At 38.6% G+C, this 17,130-nt stretch overlaps 1 protein-coding gene across 1 annotated transcript in view; it reads left to right on the top strand.

Annotated features, from left to right (window-relative positions):
* The window catches only part of kek5 (leucine-rich repeat, immunoglobulin-like domain-containing kekkon 5 protein), a 413,026-nt gene that overhangs the window by 28,730 nt on the left and 367,166 nt on the right, over nt 1-17,130 (top strand). Inside the window, exon 2 of the mRNA XM_076624520.1 lies at nt 11,483-11,577. The gene's annotated coding sequence lies outside the window, so the exon portion shown is untranslated. The remainder of the gene's footprint in view (nt 1-11,482; nt 11,578-17,130) is intronic.

The raw sequence follows: 17,130 nt of genomic DNA, 5'->3' as shown, positions 1-17,130 counted from the left end.
GCAACAAGACGTACAGCGAAACCGATAGGCTATATCTGCGGTGGCTGTTAACGTAGCGTCGACTACCTTCATCAGAGCTGAGGATATTATTTATGTCCCGTGTTAAGAAGTTAACTCGAGATTCGCTGTGTTCATCCTGATCTCACATATTCAAACCTACGTTCGTAGTATGCCGTTTACGCGCTTTGAAACGAATAATCGGTCGTTAAACTCTCCTGTTGTATCGAGATTGATATATAGAAGATAAAAGAGGGTTGCTGAAGAAACCGCTCTGCTACGAGCGATAAAATCTTTGATTTAAAGAACGTTATGGATAAAGTCAACTGCCAAAGATATACTTCAATAGTGAATATTCTCTCTATAAAATTAATCTTCCGCTGTACATGTCTCTGCCCTACAGCCTTATCAAAGTTTAGTTGAATGTTGCTGCTCTGCCCTTTGGGATGTCGGCGATTAATGTTCCAGCATATTCGACTGCATCCTGATAAATGCTCCTACAAACTGTATCGCGATCAAATGCATTCGATAATGTATTTAATCAGCTTTTTCAGATGTTAGAAGATTTTCTCAATCAGTGATTGAAATATCCTGATTTGTCAGACAAAGCATGAAAAGTTTAAAGTATCAAAGAGAGATGCATATAGTTAATTAATATCATTTTTGGCAATCGAAAGTTGCAAGAGTAATCTCCCTATCAGAAATTCTGTCAAATATTCCTTAATGTACAACAAAAAATACAACATTCTTGCATTATTTACCGAATTAATGCGCTTTACGGAAATGAATCTGATGGGTGGATGAAGACAAGCGGATTACAAGAGGTTGTAACACTAATCCAGCGGTTGAGCGGTGGATTCGTGGGTCAAACGACGACCAGTAACCCGTGGTGATTAGAAGCTTATTTCACCCTAAGAATTCCAATACCTCGTGAGCCTGTAAGCGCTTGACCACCAACTAAAGTAACCTATCGGGTGTTTCGTTGCCTGTGTACACAGGACCTGCCATAAACCTTAGACGAGAAAATAAATATGCACTCCAAAGAGTAATTGAGTCATTTGCCTTTATTATCAGCGATAATTCATTTAATAGAAAACTCTACAGTCCTTTTTAACTTCAATTACTAACTTTTATTGCGTTTCCTGCGTAACAGAATTTTTTCGAGCGTTGTTTGCTTATTTCTTAACGCGTTCAGGTGGTATTTCCTGCTCGATATGGTTGACACGAGGAAAGTAAAGATGATAGACAGAGTCTATATTATTTTGTAATTTTTCGTAGAAAACCGATTCTATAGAGGAAGTTAGTATGGAAAGGGTTGAAAGCGGGTTAAAGTGTAAGAGAGTAGAACGCTTGTCAAACATTGATAACGAGATAACGTCAAGATCGAGCAATGTGAACTCTTTTGTACATTCGCTTCTGCTCTCGGTAACTGGAGACAAAATAATATAATGGAATAATCTGTGTCAATAGGATTTAGAAAATTAGAAAATATAGCATAAGTTAGCTATATTTTCATAACTGATACCTGAACTGTAATACAAAAAGTATCTGTGTTTCTTATTCTAAAAAATGGAAGGAACGTCAAGTTCAACTCTCGAAATAGAATCACCGACGATTACAATGCACCTCAAGTTATGAGAGCGATGAATTGCGAGTTTCATTCTCTAAAACTCAATTCCATCTAAAACGATTTGTGTCCCGAACATTCGTGACCCGAACACTTTGTCTGGAATTCCGCGCGAATATTAATATTTGTCGTTCGCGGTTGGCAAGTATCATCCGCGAGGTATAAGTCGAACGCGAACTAAATCCGATAAGTTCGCGGAATCAATTCGTCGCACGTAGCCGGCCTGTGTATATTTATCTTTCCACACAGAGACCAAGCAATATGTACCCTACCAGATAAAAGCTGCACCGCGGGTTTTGAAACGTGTGCACCGATATGCTGCTCGTATATCTGTATAGAGGGTAAGATAGTTTTTCGTTCGAGAAAATTTCTTACAGCCGTCAATCAATAAACGTTATGTCATCCACGAGCCGAAGGGTGACTCGTTGATGTCTATCGTAAATTAAACAACGCTCTCGCGCTGTCTATCAGCATATATATTTTGTTTGTCCAGATTAAATAATATATATATACATATATATATATAAGCGTCGTGACATATTTTCTCGTACTCCGGGAAATATTTTTTCTGTTACGATACCCGCTCTTCTCCATGGTTGTTCCAACTAATCTAGACAAATATTTTCATTCTAAGTGATATAGAGATTTAGAACGATCAGCCTTCACTTTAGCCGCTGCTTATGTGAATAGCTGTTTATTCAAGTTTAAATTAATAGTTACAGTTTTTATGTACAGTTGTACTTTTTAACGGGAAATTAGTGTTTTACAATCGAGTACCACTTCTTTTAAAGATGTAGATTTAGTTTAGATTTTCCACGAATGCGCTGCAACTTCAATATGAAGTGAAATTTCAGAGTCCATAAATTAACAAAGATCGTATTACTTTGTTAATCTTCTCTTCTTTTTTTTCACAATACTGCATCATTTAAATGTATAATGAAGTGGTAATGAATACATTATAAATAGATCACGACAATCGCAACTTTCATTAAAAAGTTTGGTGCCCCGTTTTCTACAAAGTATAAAATATCTTCGAGATAATTACCTATTATCTTAAGCATTGAATATTCCATATCGATATTTTCACTGGACGAAAGTTACGATATGATAGTTATAATTCCGATGCGTATTAGTCTCCAAGAAATCACATTTCGATGACGTAATAAAATATCATCGTCTTTATGAAAGCTAAAATCTTTTATCTCCTCGACTTAAAGACTTCAAGAACTTTGAAGCTCCAGTAAAAGTTACTGCAATATTTCCTCTTTTAATAATAACCGGAATTACTTAAATTATGAATTATAAAATTCCCTCATACGCAAACGACGATCAAAGCGATTATAGCTACGGAAGTGATCGAAATAACGTAACTCGAGGAAAGAAGTAGCTTGACTTTACTCGGTGAAAAGTGGCGAACGTAATAGAATGGTCGCTTACGGTTACACTGAGAAATAGGCGAGCAACGAGTGCGTAACGCGGCGGTTCCTTTGAAGTGTGGTTAACAATGAAACGAGATCCGCATTTGGATCGAGCCGCGACGTTAAACGAACAAAGAGTTACGGATGAATCGAACTGGAAAAAGAGGTAGCATTGTTGCTTCACATCTATTCGTGCCAATAACGTTGCACACTATGCTAAGTCTGACTGCGTGTAGTTTGATAGCGTAATCCGGAAATAATATTTGCTGTTGTAACGTGTAACGTGAAAATCGAATTTCGTCGGCTGAATGCATCACAGCTCCACCAGTCACCGTTTGTCAACAAATAAATTCCTAGTGGAATAGGAAACAAATTATACCATATAATATTCATAGTTCGATACGAAGGGTTTTATATTATAAATGTACCAAAATTATATAATAGAGCTAAACCGATGTGTCAATGTTACACCTGTGTTTATGCTGTGTTGTGCACACTTTGTGTCTTGATAATATTTAGCATAGTCAGCGTTTATAACATGCGAAAAATTGTCTAGCAGGCTAAACTTACTATGTACTCGTATATTCTTGTATTCTGTATTATACTCTTACATTCTGCATCGGTTTCAACGTGACTCGGTATCCAACATTGTTTCATCGCTAATTAATGTATATATTACTACAGGAATTATGTATTACAGGTATTTTTATTCTCGTGTTGCGCTCCTCAGTCAGTTGTAGGATTATATAACTATAGGTGATCTAGTTACTCGAAGAATATTTTCCTCCTGCGTTCGAACAATGTAATTTCATGGAAAATTTCTCATTGGAGCTTGCGAGTATAAATTTTAAAAGAAACTAGAATATCGCATTATCTGTCAGCTCCTTTGAAGCAACCTCTACATTCTAGTCCGTCGTAAGACACGTCCTATCAGTCCTAGATTTCTGAAAGAACGATGGCGCGAAAACTAAACTGGTGAGAACCTTTCGTCCGGAACAAGACAATGCACTTCCAGCTTCGTTCTTCGCATTATCCTCCCGCTTCGTAAGTTTCCTCGCTATTATAGCGCTTACTAAATCGGTTTTGCATAATCCTGCTTGGAACTGGCGTTACCTGCAGTCTCTATTCCTCGATGAATCGTACGTTCGAATTTACTTTCACACACGAGACGTCCAGACTTATGCCATTGGAGATTGCGAAGATGTGACACCACTACCGCCGAGTGCATCTGAATTTCAGAAATTTTTTTCTCTGTAATGTTCCACGAAAAGTCTTTTGAGAACAAGCGGAGGATAGATCATCTATCTTTCTTTAAATATTTAATTATTTTTTATTTAAATATAAAATATATTTTTTTATTTAAATATAATATAAAGTCGCACGAACAGGTTTTAGCTTGTCGATAGAAAATTTAAAAAATGTTTCTCACAAAAATGTACTTACTTGTAACTCAACTTAATTTAGAAGAAAAATCCTATTGTTTTGACTATGAAAGAAACGGGAACACAACTGTAAATTATTTTCTTAGAAACGTTTATTACTAGGGATAGGAAATTATACCGTGACAGCTGTCAAAACGTCGTCAAGTGACAATAATCCATAAACAAGCGGCGTCGTTGATGGCAATTCGGTATTATCGGATTTGCAAACCTGGTTCCGTTTGCTATGGCCGGCAGTAAACTCATTGATGGCTAGGAACGATTCCGCTATCGTTTCCATAATCACGTAGGTACCCGAGGACGCGTGCAAGTAAATTCTGAGAGAATATTTGAAATTCTAGTCATCCCTAATTATAGTTTCAATATTTTGTTATTATTCAATTCCCTCTTCAAAAGATATTTATATTTTGAAATGGAACAAGACTATAGTGGTCTAGTTACAACAGAGCACAATAGTATTGTAACAGACCCGTATCGATGTAAACCTAATATCTTCAGCTAACATTAGGCATTTGCGCCCCGTAACTTCGAGTGTAAACTAGTGCAAGCTCTGTAGAAATTAAATATAAGGTAATTATGATATTTCAGAACAGACTATACTTAGGTCGATAAGTATATTTAGATATACTGAAAATTACGTTTAATTGAAAAAAAATAAAGAAAACGAAGACTGTCGTATCTCTTTCTCAAACCGTGCAAAGAAACACATATTATGACCCAGAAATTCCTTTACACAGGCCAGTCGTAATTAGCTATAAATTCTCCTCATTAAAATAAATATAGCAATATTATGTTCAAACTTCAACGAGCATATCTACTCGTTCAGCAAGTCCGTTAGATCTTGATTTCTTCCTCAATTCGTTCCTCGAACCATCTAATGATTCTGGAATCTCTCGTTTCAAGGTAGATCATTAGAATCTACGGGTAGTTACTACAAGTTAGTAACATGATCGACGTTCGAAGAAATTCACCGATAACTCCTCTCGTCGGGTTATAAATTAGACACAAAACACACTGGAAAAGTGCAATTACCGATAGTGATTCACGGTATTACAAGAAAAGGAAGAAAAACTGTATCGTCCTGAGAGGAACGTGAGAAACAGAAAAACGGAAGAGCCCTAATTTATTAGCCGAATCGAACGAGGCGAAAAGGCTCGTGATCGCCCAATTGCTAACATGCCCAGCTGCTGTGCATCCTTGTGAACTTGATAGAGTATAATATGAAAAGCTCTTGACTTATTCGTAATTGGTGGTGCGTATGGAATTTCAGTTGAGGGCGATGCAACTCCCGCTGGCTGAAATTACATAGCGGTCTCTCGCGTTCGTGCACTTCGAGCCTCTATCGAGCGCAAGATTAGATACACCGATCTCCGCGTGTGCCTGGATAAAATTACCCTTGCAGTTACGTTCCTTGTTCGAGATCTCTTCCACCTCTACTCGTCGCCTTTTTCAGTTCCGCTGTTGAAAAGTGTGCGTGCATGTACGCGGGCGTCACGTAACTCACGAATAACTCGCGAAATTGAAAATTATAATTTCCACGCCTTAGAGACGAAGTTCGAGAACGGTGTATGCGATTGTGCGCTGCAAGCTGGGAAAGTTTCGCGCGACCGGTATGCGAAGCATCTATTAGCCGATCGATAACTGGTTCGTATTTCGTACGTTGTTTGGGAACTTCGATTCTCGCGGCCAGCTGCCAAATTTCCGGTGCGGTCACGTGCCGCTCTCGAAAAACCCGAGAAACCTCCGGGTAAACTATCAACCACTCGAGTTTTCTTAAAGTGATTTTGAACGTATCTACGACTTGTTTTCGGATATTTGTGTATATTATTGCAAAAGGAAGTAGTCAATTATTTCTATACAGCTAGCTTTTATTCATAGTGGTATATTCGAGAGACATCGTTCAAGAAACTTCGACATCAGGGAATTTTGCAGTGAATGTTCCATTGGATCGTTTACTTGTATTAAGTACGAGTTACAAGGTATTTCTCAGAAGATAAAAACCTTTTATATTTATTTAACAAAATCAATATATTTAGTTTTCTTATTATAACGATACCGTAGTTATTGATATATTTTATCTCGTGCTTCGGCGAATCGTGTTTCGATTTAAATATTGTTCTTCTTTCTTGATCGTTTTGTATCTATCAAAGGATGTAATGCGATAAAAAGATTGTTTATACGCTACATAAGAAATTTGTTTGAACAATGTCCAATAAAATTTACATACATGTTTCCTTCCTAATTAAGGAAGTTAATACATCCTTTAGCAAATCTTGGAAAATACAGCCGGTGGAAAATAGCTCAAAGGAATCGGTCTAAAGCAACTCCTGCAACAAGCTGCACCGACGGCAATTACACTACGTAACACTCTAATGCCGTCGCCGGAGACGTAGCTGTGTGTACACCTTATACTGATTAATTACAGAAGCTCGAGTTAACGCGTAACCTGTAGATTACTGTCATCTGTGTAACATCAGTTATGCAAGCAGAAATCCACTCTTAACAAATTCCATCGTATTTTACCAGTTTCACCATGTGCTTCATTTGAAATAAGAATCGAGACGTTGGAATTTTTTCATTCGGATATTGTTCTTTGCAGTAATCGCAAATAGTACATCTAATATGTTTTCCATTTTTCTATAAAATAAAAATTCTAGATTATTATATGAAAACTTGATCTTTAGTTGTTATAGCCTATATAGATACTTTGTAACATCTAATTTCGATCTGCCAATATAACATTCCTATTACATATTACTTGCCGTTTATCTCTTAAACTAACGGAACCAGCGTGGCCATCATTTGCGTTCGCATTTCGAACTGGCGAACTAGAGTACTGAAGTTCGCGTGGTAACCCGAGGGATTTACCGACAAACTTTCGGCTGTCTGTGATTTGCACTGCAGTTATTTGTATTATATCGATTTACCGGAATCATGAGATTCGGTTCACCAGGCGATTTACTCGATTCGACAACGTCGAAATTCAGAAATGTCAGCGTCCAAGTTCCTACGGTTCCCTACCTATATCTTCGATCTCTCTAGCGCCGTATCTCGTTGCTAGAACGATCGAATTCGAGGATACCCACTGATACACGAGCATCGAGGCAAGACGAGCTGCGATAAAAAAATTTTTACGATCTCTCCTTCCTTACCACTCGGCCTTCCTATCGTTTCGAGCCGTTCGAATGTCAAAAGATCGATAGTTCGCCGACCCTTGCCCATGGAACTTCCTACATACATATGTATTTTACGAACTTCATGCTCCTCTTCCGAGGGAATTGGCTCGCGTGTCGCCGGTAATACATTTTGCTGAGTTTCGATGTTCGTAGACGCGGCTGAATTACAGATCCGCTTGATCTTGATCCGTCCTGGCCTTGTTGCGGCTCGAGTCGCGAACAGACGAGGATAATTCTCGATCGTGTTGCGGCTTTCATGTTAGAACTCACGGTACAGCTGATTCGGGAGAATAAGGTTACGGTAGGAGGAGAATTATATGAATGATACGTGCATCATATATTTCTTTTATATAATCCAGTTTTGCGTTTACTATTTATTATGATTAGAAACGGAAAAGCAAAAGAACGTAGAAGTATATTAAATGAGAAAAGTAGAAATGATTTGTACGATATACGAGATCCGACGCTGGTATAAAATCTAATTTTCATCATAAAATTGTAGAAATAACTGACTTAAAGTTATGGCCTCTGAGAGACTGATTTTATTCTTTACAAGGTACTTCTTCATCGAGCTATGATCGAATAGCGAAATGACTAATTGGTCGTTGCCACACATCGGCATATTTCTAATAAAAATTATCAAACGAAGAAAGAAAAGACTCGATAATACGTTCTCTGCAGAAAAAAAAATAATCGCACTTCATCAGATTTCCTTCAGTCGCATTTCAAATTTACTTCGTAACAGACCTGCTCCCGGACTATACCTAAATCACCGCGAAAAACGCGACTGTAACCGGACATAAAGACGGGAAATGCGAGAAAGTGTTGTGTAAGCTTTACCTAGGTACGATCATCTCGCTTAAGACTTAAGATATAGATTGAAAGAACCACTAGGGTCAGCGATGAGAAGCTATGGGAATGTGTATACACGTTCCACGAGCGTGGCGGAGTTAGAAACTAGATGGGAGTCGTGATTTCGGTCTTGACCGAGGTGGGAGCCATTTTCTCGCTTCTTGTATCCCACCTCTGTTCCCCTTGTCCCTTTTACGGCTCGGAAGACACGCGAAGCACGTTCGAATCGACCAGCTGGATGCTTTCGTATACGCGAGCCCGGATATGTGAGCGAGGAAATTGAAGAAACGGAAAATATGTGCAACTGGCCAAATGATCACTGTGGTGGACTCGAGAAACCATGATCTACGAGAACGATACGAACCCAACGCGAGCACAAATGGAGACACACGTTAGTCGAGGATGACTTATGTTAGTGGAACGAAGCGTGCGCGAGATTTTGACAGAAATAAAATGTCGCGTTAACTTTTCGTTGTTTCACAAAATGTTCGTAAAATCTACCGCATTCCCGAATTTTTTCCTGGTCTCTTAAACATTTTTGACTTAAAAACTAATCCAATGACGTAGCAAATTCTTTAACGAGTATCCTAAAAGTTTTCCCGATTTTTCGAAAGCTTAGAGAAATAGAGAATTAAGAGTGGACGTAAACGACTCGGTGTGAAAATATGCTCATCCACGGCAATTTTCTAAATAAGGAAATCCTAGATTGATCCTGAATGAATCCTAAGTATTCTTAAATTCTCGAGATTCCTGCAATACGCCATGATTTAAAATTGTTGGCCGGTAGTGCAAGTACGTATACGCGTGTGCTGGTTAGCGTTCAAGAGTGCTTTGTCTGCTCGCCTTTGCTCCATTGAGATCGTTTCTCGGTGGCTTTATGGCGGCTGGGTCTCGAAAACTAGGCTATCTCGGAGAAAGGCGTAAACCCTTGACCTTTGACGTGAACCTTCGTGCCTTGGAAAAATCGGTTTCGTGATCGGCGTGAGAGACTGAGGGCTTATTGAATGGAGAAATGGATTGTTTCGTGGAAAATAGGAAGATTCCAATTTTGTATTTGTACAGTTACGACGGTGTACTTTCAAATGTACTAGATAGGAATTGTTCCTGGATAAATGTCACGTATTATATCACGAAAATGCGAGGTTGTAAACTATTTTTTGGAAAAGGTACTCGGAATATTTTTGCCCTGGTTGGTCATTCCCAAAGTAATAAAGAATGATATAAATGATACATTTGAGGCATTTTATATTCTTTGAACGATTATATATACATGTTGACATGACATAATAATCAATATGATTAAAAGTATATTCAGGCAAATGTTTCTAGAAACTCGTGAACGAAACTAACGACGTACCTTAAATTCGAATGATTGAAGATGTTGCGAACATTTTAACATAATACGGACACGTATAATTAGTTGCTCTTCGTATCAAACGTTACTATAGAATTCTCATTCACTATCTATTCTCCCTTTCTCCATAAATGTATAAGTACGCGATCATATTTGTATCGACAGCCAATATTCAATCGCTTTGAAGTACCCCATTCAAAATTTATTACAAAGTCCCTGAGAAAGAGAAAAATGAAGAGAAAAAAAGTTAATCTATTTGCTCCACCATATCCCTATCGTTTTTCAATACAACTGAAATATAACCCAGTATCACCCAAACGTCCTGCAGTTCAGCTCGAATCAGGCTTAAACGGTGCCCTTTGAACGCTTATAAAGCGTTTCTCGCCCTCCGGGGCCAAAGATCTACTATCCTTTCGTAGTCGACGTGCGGTACCGAAGGGGTCGCCGAGTAAAAAACGTCGAAGAATGGCGATATCCTGCGCGCGCTTAAACCTACCCGATAAAGAACGATTTTACCTCGACTTGTCGACGCGGCAGGGATTCGAAAGTCGATAAGATAACCGTGACAAAGTCGCGATACGGTGTTTGTTGGTCGATCGAACGCGTCAGGAGTCAACAAATTTAAGCCGTGCAACCTTAGTTTCGCACGCAAGCCCGAAATTGCCAATTAGTTTGGCTACCCCGTCTTCGCGTCGGTACCGTGGCAACACGGAAGTGGTCCCGGATAAATAATTGCCAATTCCACGGCTGGGGATCGCTGGAGATGGTCACGACACACAGGTGGCAGGTCATTTTCTCCCATTTACGTGGTCGCGGAGAGCAAGGTCCGGTCCAATGTTCGTTGCCCGATACTAGTGAGCCGCATGCGTGTTAACCTGCCCGCCTGTTACTTCATCGTTCTCCGTGTATACATGGTATTAGCGGGTTTTGTTGGTAATTTCGTGGTACTTTCGAAAAAGGTTTGAAACTACACTTCTTTGGTGCAAGGTTCCTACAGGTTGTGCGCCAACGTTGCATGTAGCTGCGCAAAATAGTATCTGCTCCGTTAAGCATACGGTGTATAGTGTGCGTACGTGCAGTATTCAACGAAATAACGAACTCGCGAAAGTATTCAATTTACCATAGGAAATTTTAAAGAATGTGTTATGTATGTGTGTATGCTATACGAAACTTGAAATACTTTCGTGAGTCACCGTACGTTAGAGAGAAAGAGGAAGGGAGAAGGGAGAAGCAAAGATAATACTTCGATACCCGTATCCGAGTGTTCGAGCGAAGATTTCGAGGGTAAACAAAGAATGGCGAATGACACGTTCATAAGAACGCGCGTCTCGTGACGCGTTTAAACGGAATTCTCAAGAGTAAGGTTAAGTGGATTCGTCAAGTAAGTGCGTAAAAATTTACGACCGTTTATGTATTCCGTGAGCAACCTGTCAATGTCCCGAACGTCGTGTTACGTCAGTGAATTTCGCGCACACTTTAAGCCGTATCCAAGTTACCACGTTGGAAACGGGCAACGGCTTTCGGTAATGACCGCACTCATTCGTTAATAATTTTTTCCTCGTTTCGATTTTTTTTATCTTGGAATCCTAATTCATTTTCCTGACTTTTTTCTGTTTCAGGGTAAGATAGTTCGTCTCCATCTGGCGAAGTAGATAGCGAAATATCGTTCGGAAGACGGTTCTTTTGACTTGCCTTCGCGTTCTTGGTACCAGACGTAAGCATTTATCAGTATATCTAATTCTGTTGATTGATTTTTATATTTAATTGTCGAATTTATTATACGTAGTATTATTGCGGTATTATTTGTGCGATGCTAGAAATGTTATCTAAATATATGAAGCTTACAAATATAGGGATATTTATATGAATTATAGAGTTCAGAAAGAAAGACATCGTTGACAGTTTAAGTAGCTTACTGGCAAATCTGAATTTTAATAATCCTATTGATTAATTCCCCTCCTCTCGTGGATTCCATTTATTTTCATAAGAAACGAAGGAAATTATGTGTCTATATTTATACCTCTAAAAAATTTCGAAAATTTAAATAAAATGATGCTTACATATTATGAATTTCTCGTTTACACAATATAAATGGCAATTGAACAACGGTATAGAATACAAAATACTTCAGTACAATCGACATAATAACTCAGCATTTAATAACTTCAAGAGTACGTGGGAAAGATCATAACACACAGTTTCTCACCGCGTTATCAAATTTCAACAAATGTTTACGTAACTCCCTTTCCCTGCCCTAAATAAACAAAGATAGTTCCAAACTTCCAATCCAACCAAAAGTCTGCTTACGAAGCGTAACTATCACAGAGATACGAATACATACTTAGAATTACCAATTTGTTTCTTGGCATTAGTACACGTACAAACTAAACAAAAATCAATTTTGTTTCTATTGTTGAACTAAAACAGCATACTCTTACCCTTATTAGTCTCACTACCCGTCAGCAAAAAGCGATGAAGTTTAACAATTATAAAATTAGCTAATCTATCTAATCGTACAGCAGTGCGTAAACGCATATAATATGACGGAGAAATGGATCCATGTTATAAAAACCTTATTTATCTTTAACTCTTTGATCAATAATCACGCGGAAATTGCGTTCCAACTGTTCTATAAAATTCCGCAAGCAACGTCGCATTTTGCACCGATGCAATCTATATATAAATATATATATATATATTTATATATAGATACTAAATATATATATATATATAAATAAATATATATATATATATAAATATATTTTAGATGCAAATAACAAATAAGATTAGTCTTCAATTTTGCTCAGAAAAATTTCCTACTGTTAGTGTTAGAAGAGCAAATTTCTAAACTGTCTCTCCTACAAATCTTTATAATTACGTCATTTATATAATATTTTTCTAATTATGTCATTACCATTGTCAAGCAGGTGTTTTAGTAATTCACATTAATCGGCACAAGAGTCATATCAGATCTACCTAGTGAATCAAATTTAATCGAACGCGCTGAACACACATTTATACGAACGTACATTCGCCTCGTGCGTGTTATGCAGAGTGACAATCACCGGAATGGTCTCTCCTGCCGCGATGCCATGCCGCAGCATTGAATCGTATCAGCCAGGACGCGTTTAATTTCATTCCCGTGGTGTATCGATCATCGGGCAAAGGCGGGTAATATCAGTTTCGAGGTTCCGACTACATCTCACCTTGAGCCTTGCCGGTTCGACCACGCTTATACAACCCGATTTCAATTTAGTTTTCGCAGTCTCTCGAGAATTCCCCAATCGTACCGATTGAATAGCCCGGTTTCGGTCTCGCTCCGTACTTACCTGATCAAGGTACCGACCTTCTCCAGGGCGGGCTCCATTTTCGACGTTACTACACGTTCTACAGAACTTTGCCCGCCATCCCGCGTGTTCTACACGCTACACCAAACGGATACGTATACCTATAATACAAAACATCAGACGCCTATGAGAAGCGGATCGCACCATGGTATGGGGTCCCTTTGAACGTTTAGTTGAACCATGCGTCGTCAGCTATGTGCGTGAACTCCTGCGGTATTTGGGGAGTTAAATATCGTACGATGGCGGTGACGGGTGAACGTGACAGTGTAGGAGGTTCATTGTCAATCAAATCACCTGGTTTCATATAGTGGAAGGTTGAGTGATAGAGAAATTAATTTTGCAAGTTGGTAATTGATTGAAATAGATTCTGAAATATTGGTGAAAATGGTAATGTAATAATGATCCTTTAAATTATTTTACACTACGTTATCTTTTACTTTTCTTTCTGGCAAAAGCGGGACAAATTTATTTTTAAAATATTGTCAATCAAATCGTTTAATTCGTTTAATTCGATGGAATATTGGAGAAATTAATTTCGAAAGTCGATTGTACTCAATTTTGACAAATTTATGAAAATTCATTACACTGCTACGATAATATTGATATACGGAAATACTTTATAATTGTCTTTCCTGTTGCTGATTAGAAGCAGTTAATATAAAATAAAAGGTGAGATAAATTTGTCTACTTTTTCAAATATTACCAAGCTCTGTTACATTCTGTCAATAGTGCTTCAGTTCTAGTGCTTTTAGTGCTTCCTTCTTTTGACTCGCGATCGATCTATACCTCTCATACTCTCATTCCAAACACAATTTACCCGATCGTATTTCGTAAACTCCACACGAGCGAGAGCAACCATAAACTCCACCTATGCAGACTTTTCGAGTGTATCCGCCAAAACTGAAAGCACTCTGCAGGAGATAGAGAAGTGCTCCATGCCTTAATGAAGAGATACTCTATATTACAAGCTTCTGTTAAAGTATTCATAACCGACAGGCCACCTTTGAACAGATTTGGTATTTCTCGACAAACTGCATTCATGCATGCATTGAATTTCACGAAGGACACCTCTAACCTTCTATCCTCTCGGTTCTTTGATCCAGGTTCGAACTTTATACTCGTATAACTCGCTTTCATCCCTGTTCCGATAACATAGAACGAGTATAGACTCAAAAAGTCTTATTTGTTCATGAAACGTTTTGTAAGATCGTAGCCTCTTAGATACGCCGGCGTTAGCGCGGAAACGCTTTGGCAACCTTCTTCTTCCTTTTTCTCCCCAGGATTTCGTTCGTTTGGCTGGAAGACGGCTAGACGGCTTATACGATACGTTACGTTCCATTGTTCCCCAGAATCGTGCAGCTGGTTCCTATATTCCCGCATATGCGCTTCTACGTGTTCCGTGCGATTACACGCACATTCTGCCTCACCGACATGCGTCTCAACAAGCGCAGCGGTGTCATGTCACGACTTGTAAGCGTCTGGGTCGCTTGAATAAGCGAACCTGGTTGACTATAGAAAAAGATACGCCGGATCTTTCGAAGGCCTGATCTCGGCAATGGTGTGAGGGGTTGACGTGAAGTGGTGGTTTTGTTATTGGAAAGCGCTGGCCAGAGATGTCGAAAGTGAGAACCATTGGATACACTTTGATGCGCGAGTGGGGCTATTGAAATTCGTTAAACGAGGTTAACAGCTTGAAAATCCGAAAGCTGATATATTTTATTGATGGAAATCACCGAGTGTCCTCTCCAAATCGAAGTACCCACATCTTGACTTTGTTTTTCATTCTGTAGGAAAGTGTTTGCGACGTAATGTAAATAATGTTTCCAAGAACTTTTCTGTTTTTTCTTCCTTTTTTTTTTTTTATTTAATCACCAGAGGTATTCGATATGCAGAGAGTTAAATATCGAGATAAAAGGAATGCATATTGAATCAAATTGTAGCACGAATGTAGAGAAGTAAAACTCGTGCAAGGCAGTTATTAAGAGTTTCCAAGGAACTAGCAACAACTTAAACTCAGAAGCACGATACGTTTACGTTTCCGTTTTAATTGTCACTTGTACCAGTAGATCTTATTGGAGCGTTTGATAGCATGCAACATTCATTGTTCTAAAAAAGTCAACTGGGTTAAAATTTCATCGTAATGCCTCGGTGGAGAAGGAATAATGAGTGGTACGTAGTGCAAATTGTTGGGAATGGAGGAAGCTATTTTGCCAGATTGCCAAGCCGCAATCTTCTTTGGATGATTCTCGCGTAGAACGAAGGAAGCGTCCAGAAGGAAATATTTCCGTGAATTGACGCGATATACCAAAGATGGCCTTATTTCGTCGATTCGGGCCAGTGATCACAATTTGACGTGAATTCGAAAAATGTCACGGTTAAACCGTGCACGAGCTCTATATCCACGATGCAAGATTGTCGAAGATAATCAGCACTCAATTTTATTGGAGAGCGAATCGCGCGGGCGGAGCCGAGAGAAGCATTGTCCGCTGGAAGCACTCGGGACTCGTCTTCTCGTCGTACGTCACTTTTAGCGACGCTTTCCTGAAATTTATGTCACGCCACGATAGATCGAAAAATTGTCTGCCTTCTGTATCGCTGTTATACAGATAAGAATATAGAATGAGCGAATTGAATTAACCATCGAGAACTAGCGTAGCAGTGAAAATGCCTGGTTTGTAATTTCTTTGAAAAACGCCACGAATTTACGACGACGTTCTTTCTGAATTCTACTAGAATTTTCAGCGGAAAAATATGAATAGAGCCTTTTTTCTCTCGTATTTTTTAGAAGACTGTAATTTAGACTACTGTGATTGAAATGGGTATATATGTACACCGATTTCAAAAGAACGTTATGCAATACTTAATGGGGTATTTATATCCGCAAAAACGTAAATGAAAAGGATTATTAAAAAAGGCAAGGAAGATATGAAAATTTCCCTATGTGTATCACGTTTCATAACATTAATGCGAGTATCACGGATTGTTCTACCGTTCAACAAGGGAGATCCTTTCAAGTTGAGAGAGCGAGTCGAACGAATGTAATTTTACCATATTTGCGATGTCGGTGTTATAGAATCGACGATGGAAAGAGTATTTCACAAGTGGGAAATTAAATAACTCCCACCTATGATAGAAAAGTCGCGATGTACCTTTGAATCCAGTATTAATGGAGAACATTTTTTTATTTTAAGTCTGTAGCGAAAAAAGGATAAAGGAGAATAAAAGGAAAAGGATGGTAAAAAGCGACTGTTGACTCGCTAAACATTCAATGAATATCAAAATGAAAACGTGATCGAGACAGAAAAAATACACTCCTGTGTTACTTTCATCCATGCAATTTGCAAACCATCAATTATTCCATATTATGGCATAGGAATTGGAAACACTAACGAAAAATTCGCGTTGACTCTCCATCAATTTCGTTTTCCGGTCGATCAATTTTCAGACGTCCGAATCAACGAGCGATATTCCGTTTCGCGCACGCAAATATAATTTCCAGAATACATGTATGGAGATGTTTAGCGTTTGTCGTTATTATACATGCTGCAATATTACGTTCTTTAACACTTGTTCCTGCTCAGTGGTTGTTTACTACGAGCATCGAGCAATATTCGAAACATAATTAACATCCGGTCGGACGAATCGAAAAATAAAAATTATAATCTCCGGTCGTTTGTAAAGTAATTATTAATAATTTCGATGTCAGCTTCGGCCACACGAGAAATACAATATCGCGTTCCCGACTACTCGAAATCAATTTATCCAACTGTTTTCGATTTCGCCGATCGGTTTTGGATAGAAGCTGGTGAATAATATAACGTTGGCAATTTTTGGAAGCTTTTGCACGAGTCACCGCATGTCTGCCTCGGTTATAACGTTTCAACTACCACGCCACTGCAACTGCTGCGTATTGTTCATCA

Source organism: Bombus vancouverensis, chromosome 2, assembly GCF_051014615.1.
Source record: "Bombus vancouverensis nearcticus chromosome 2, iyBomVanc1_principal, whole genome shotgun sequence".
NCBI classification, from domain to species: domain Eukaryota; kingdom Metazoa; phylum Arthropoda; class Insecta; order Hymenoptera; family Apidae; genus Bombus; species Bombus vancouverensis.
The sequence above is the reverse complement of the archived record's forward strand: the minus strand, read 5'-3'. Positions and strand labels throughout refer to the sequence as shown.